Source organism: Montipora capricornis, chromosome 10 (assembly GCF_036669925.1).
Source record: "Montipora capricornis isolate CH-2021 chromosome 10, ASM3666992v2, whole genome shotgun sequence".
Taxonomy (NCBI): domain Eukaryota; kingdom Metazoa; phylum Cnidaria; class Anthozoa; order Scleractinia; family Acroporidae; genus Montipora; species Montipora capricornis.
In genome coordinates this window covers 23,874,219-23,880,364 of record NC_090892.1, presented here as the reverse complement: position 1 = coordinate 23,880,364, position 6,146 = coordinate 23,874,219, and the positions used below count along the sequence as shown (strand labels likewise).

General features: G+C 40.1%; 1 pseudogene; it reads right to left on the bottom strand.

Annotated features, from left to right (window-relative positions):
- Window positions 1–774: 774 nt before the first annotated feature.
- On the bottom strand, window positions 775–1,551 carry LOC138019722 (uncharacterized; annotated as a pseudogene).
- Between the last annotated feature and the right edge of the window lie 4,595 nt (window positions 1,552–6,146).

Sequence of the window (6,146 nt, the reverse complement as noted above, 5' to 3'; positions counted from 1 at the left end):
CAGTACAAACAGCAGTACCATAACTCTTATGAGGACCCAGAACATAAGCAAAACCGTCACATAGCTTACAGGCAGCTGGCAAGGTGGTGCTGGGGGATTTTGGGACGTGAGGTTAGAGTTGTCCTTCCATCTTGTGCTGTTTGCTGTATTCGAGCACACTTCCCTCCTCCAGGCATTGAAGAAGACTTTTCTTTTCAAGGATTTCGCTTTGCAGACGAGTAAAGCATGAAAAAAAACCTCATTTAAGCATTATTGTTAATGTTAAATGTAGGGCATTCACAATCTGGTATTCAAACGTTCGTAACAATTGTCAAGTTGTTACCTCGTGCTTTTACACCCCTGGGTTAATTGCTAAATGAAATATATAAAATGATTAAATCTAATTTGTGTTTGCTCCGGTTTACAAAGTTTAAAAGTGCCAGAAGTCAATCAGACAATCAGCGAGAATTGTATCACTTTTTAAATCGTGATTTCATTGTGCTGACTGCAGTATTCTTGTCAGGGCGATTATAGTCAGATGACAATGAACGTGGAGCAGCAGATCTTGCCAAACCCCTGCTCTCCTGTCCCTGGAGAATCTTCATTACCATTTCCTTGAGATGGGCAACATATTCTGTGCAAAAGGATAACAAAGTGATGTAAAAACATATGTGTTACAGATACATATGTACAGTATGAGACAAGTGAAATAAGATCAGGGGTCATAATTGTCTTCAGGGCAAGTCGATTTAGTCTATAATCGTTATGGAGAGAGAAATTAAACTCACTGTAGGTTCATTTGACTAAAACCTTTTTGACCGTGTGTTCTCCTTTCTTGTAATTTGGAAAGGCAATGTACACTTGTTCAGAACCATCTTTTAGTGTGGCGTTTTCTCTATTGCTGTTCTCGTTAAAGTGCAGGATCGCTATCTGCAACCTAACACAGTTAATTCTTCAATTAGGTCAACGCATAAGTTATCGCTATGGTTGTCTTTCATGGCCTTGTATTGTAAATTACAAAAATATTATTCAGTTTGTATTTACGTTAAGTTTGTATGGCTCGTTCAAAGGTCTTGTGTATACAAATCTTTGGGCATTTCAGGATCTCTTTATTTGTCTATTGACACCTAATGCTAACTGTAGTGTTCTATTGTATACCACCTGCTTGTCATCCCGTGATAGGAAAACGCAAGGCGTTTCGGAGCAAAGTGATTTTGCACACAATGGAATGCCTCTAGAGATGAGGTGGCATATGTTGCCCTGACATCTGCCTGACATCCTTTATAAGAGAAATCTTCGTCAGAAGTTCCGTCAGTTTCTCAAAAGGTGTTGTGCCTGCAAAATAAAAGAAATTCAACTGCATTTACTCACTCAAGACAGATAATTGTTACTGTAGTGTAATATTTATACGTACCTGGCTTAAGCCACTTTTTTTTTCTTTTCCTGCTGTGCAACCTGCCGTGAAGACAGTTTGGGAACAGTGGATTTTTGTGTCCTGTATGTTTGTTCATTATGTGGTTAGTCCTTTAGGTCAGGGTCATCATCCTCACAAGATGCAGCACACCAATACATGTGGTTAACGACACTCTTCTTCCACTTTTGAAGAACAGGGCAGTCTTTCTTCTTGGCAAGGGCATCGATTTTTTTTCCTATACCTGGAATAATAATTGCGACATGCAGTGTGATCATTGAAGTCACTTGTTATTGCTTCCTTCACATGAACATGCACGTGTACATGCATATAGAGCTGTACATAAACACACCTTTTCCAATATGCCAGCCATCCAACCGGTGCTTCACTGCAGGCCATCTCTCTCTCATGTACTTTCGGATTTGTACATGCCTGTCAGTTACCAGAGTGTTTACAGCCCCTCATCCGTTAAGTAGTTGAGGCATCGTTCGAGTCCCTCCTTTTCCATGGCTGCTGAATTTTTCACCTCGTTACTCTGTGGAGTGCAGAACGAGAAAAATTTGTCCTAGTTCACATTGAAATTAAGATCGACATAAAATTGTGAATTTGAGCTACTAGGCGAGAGTAGCTTATATTGTTCTGCACCAGTAAAGTTCATTATTTACAAACCTGCACCAACTGGGACTCTACGATTTTGCTCTGCTCGAGATCCATGAGGGAGTAAGACCCATACTTAGCTGAATGGCTAGGGCTGTCACAGCGACCATCTCCGCCGACTAATAACTCTCTCCCTTCGGATTTTATTTCATTTAGCAGGGTAGCTTGCCGCTGCCTGTATGTTCGTTCCACTGCGGGATGTAGATATGATCTCTGGTGGTGCATAAATGTTGAGTAGGCAATGGTAGGAACTCTCATATGCTGCATAATTGTTAGGAATTTCGTTGGGCTCCCACCGCCAAAGAGAATTGCGGAGGACATCAAGATGTTCCCAACAGGGATATCTCCAACTGAGGGTTGTGAATCCCAAAATTTGCTATGATTGCAAGACAAGCATTTTTGTTCCACTGTTATCTTCGTTCCAGCTCGTGTTGAAACTACTGCATCGCATTCTGAATTGCAGACAGGGCAAAATTGAAATAAAGAAAGAAGTGATGATTCCACAACCAAAAACAGGTTTTGTTCATGAGCAGGGGCATCCTTACGAGATTTCCTATAAAACGAAAACCAAGACCGTTTAGGGTTTTTTTTTTTAGCAATCATGTCTGTATTTTACAAATGTGTTTTTGTCAAACTCACTCGTATTTTAGATCATCAAAGTCGTCAAAAGCGGGATCCTCTTCCACTTCATCATCTGGGTCAGGACGTACGATGGATTGTCATTAGTTTCCATCTCTTCCTCTGGATCTGATTCCTCGTCCTCGCTTTGGCAGGGAGTGGAAGTGGTGAAAAACTCTCTGTGTAGACTACACTGAATGCCTTGAGTCTTTTTTCCAATGGCGGTTTGACTACCTGTACGAATATGACAAAGAAAACTATTATTTCAATTGATATTCATTCTTGACCATTTGTCTTAGGCGAAACTTCCCTTTGCTTCTATGTTTGCTCCGAAATTGTACAGACACGTTTTTCTTTGAGGACTGGATCTGTGTAGAGGCCTCCTTTACATTGGGTTCACTCTTTTCCTCAATTGCTTCTGTGTCGTCTTTCTGTTTCCCAGATAATCTTTTAAAATATATCAAAAGCAACAAAAAAGTAAGTACGTAAACTAGTCTTTTTGGTAATGATATCGCCTGTACCATAAAATTGTTTCTAAGCTTACCCATGCAGCTTCTCGCCTTCTGTATGCCCCTCGAGGTGGATTGCTTTTGACCTCTGAAGTATCAAATGTGCCGTTGTCTTTGTCACCGTCTCTTCTTGATTTTTTGGTTTGAGGAGGACCCGTTTTAAAGATTGTTGGAACGGCATCGGCTTTAATTGAATTCTTCATCTTGAAACCTAAAGACTTAGCGATAACAGTTTGTGCCTCAAAGCAATCTTCAGTGAAATGAGCACTGCAAAGTCTACTTGAATTCGTACGATAATAAAAGTCAGACCATGTGTTTTTGACAGCATTCGTCCACAGTCTTGCAAAATGGGGGTCTTCTGGCCATTGATGGAGACTCACTCCGTTTTTACGGGTGGTAGAACATCCACCAGCTATACAACGATGCAGAAATTTTGAATCGGGGAAATGCGAAAGAGCAATGACCCCTATTTATGAAGCAATCTTAAGAGAATTTACCAGAAGAAGTTTGCGAGGTTCTCCTTTCTACGTCATTTCCGCCTTTCGGCCATAGTGCTTCGTTTCAAATCTCGGGCGAGATACTTTGTTAATTTATGGGTAAGAAAGAAAGAATCAAACTCTTTCGATGGTTAATATGTTTCAAGTAGGCATTAAGAAACAGGTTTGTGAATTTTTGTACTGGGGAATAGAGTATCCCTTTAAAATGAAAACCTGTTGATTAGCAGCACAGTAGCTTCATTGTATCATTTTCAAAATTGAATACTGTTTTGAAACTTTGATCTTGAATGCAAACACGGCAAACATAAGGTCCGAAAAGTTACTGGGCCTTTTGAGAAATGGGCCCCAGATCTCAATATCACTATTGCAGGGTTTTCATTAAGAGGAGAAAATTTGAAAGAAGCCCATATCTGAGTAAAAAATAGTCATAAGCTATTGAACGTTAGCCAGAGAATTCAGCGTAATAAACAGAGAATTTTCTGATCTCTGATACCTAATAAACACCCTGACTATAGATCTTTTTTTAAAAAGGCAACATGTTAAATCAAAAACCATGTCACAGGGTCCAGAGGAGATACGTTTGTTGTTAGAACATCAAAACCCGTCGAAAACATCTGAAATAATGGGTTATTTTGATCGCGTTGACGATCGCATCACAGTTTCAGTACACATTCTGTATACTGCAAACCAAGAGACTGAGGGCTCGCAAGATCAGCTTACAGTATAAAATACGGAAAGGGAGGAAACTAATTTGGGGCCGATTTTCGAATCCCTGAAACTCAAATGGAATTGAATTAAATTGCCTGATTTTACTAACATGATCTAGAATTGTTGTGTATTTGCCAAGTACTGTAGGAAAACGGCATAAAAAAGTGTTCAAATTCATTTTTGGCGACCGAAATTTACGGCTTTGAGAGAGAGCTTTCGTTTGGTGTGCACCGCAACATATGGTGACAGAAATGACGCGGTAAAGTAAATGTGCGCAAGATCAGAAGTAATTTTAAGATGCCCCAAGTTCGAAAACACCAATGGTTTCTTTTGCAACTTTTCGACTGTTGACAACAAATGTCCAGTCTTTAAAGATCTTTACTTCAGTTAAAACTCGGCTGCCTTCGCATAGTTCTTGTGACTGGACTTTTATCCACTCAAAGAAATTGTTGCTAGAGCTAGATAAAAGCCAATCGAATTCTTTTGTGAAAGCTGGCAGGTCTTCCCATTTAGCACGATCCTCTTCCAATCTTGAGGTTTTTGAAAGTGGGTACTGCCATATTCGGCCACTGTTAACTGTTCGCTGGACTCTACTCGCCTGTGGAAAGGCCTCCTTTAAAATAATCCCCAGTCCTTTGACTTGCAATGGAAAATTTTCCTTTTCAGAGCTGTTATTTACATAGTCGTCGAGTATAAAGTTTTGTTCGTCTCTTCGATAATTCATTGAAAGCCTACAGGTAAAATAGTCAAGTTCGATCAGGGAAAAATCAAACACGGTAATTTGTGGCTCACGTTCGAAAGCCAACTGGTCAGATATCTTACCATTTAGAAACAAACACGTGTTTTTCTCTGTTCGATACTTTGGATCTCTTCTCGTCCGGCTGCTTTTCGCGCAACGGAACGGGTCTTTTCAAGGGAGAAGCTGCCATTATTTTAAAACTCCCTCCACAGCTGATGTTTTGATTCTCGAATTAGTAACGGTCTGTTGCTTTTGCGTTTCCGGTCCCAATTCACTTCCATCACCAAGTGCTGCGGTTCACATTGAACGAAGTCACGTGGTACAAGTTTCCTCCCTTTCCGTATTTTATACTGTAAGCCGATCTTGTGAGCCCTCAGTCTCTTTGCGGTGTACAGAATGTGTAACAAAACTGTAACGTGATCGTCAACGCGATCAAAATAACCCATTATTTCAGATGTTTTCTACGGGTTTTGATGTTCTAACAACAAACATATCTCCTCTGGACCCTGTGACCATATTTTGAAAAGAGGCAATTACATGTGCCAACAACTTCGTGAGTTTGCAAATACTTGGGATGCAACAAATATTGCAGTGGCTTCATCATGTTGGCTCTCTATGCAACATTAGTTTCAGAGCACCAAACAGCCACTAATAGCAGTTAGGAAAAACTTGAATACAATTTTCTAGTGTTCAGATAAAAGAAAAAACCCCTACCCCTTGGAAATTACTGCCCTTTAACCCCCCCTCGGAATTTCCAATGATCTTCCGTGATGGGGGTATGGATATTTTCTGGAACCACACAATCAAACAAGCACAGTGCTCATTTTGTTGAATGAAGGTCTTGGCAAATAACAATATGCTGTTGTACCTGTTTCTTCCCAGCATTGTTTTGTATGTCTTTCCACAATGATGACGGCAAAGGTAATACCCAAATTCATCTCTTTCTTCAAATGCGACAGGCACATGTATTTGCCCATGCGCTAAAATGAAATAGAAAATAAATGGTCAACTGCAATATTAAATCAATA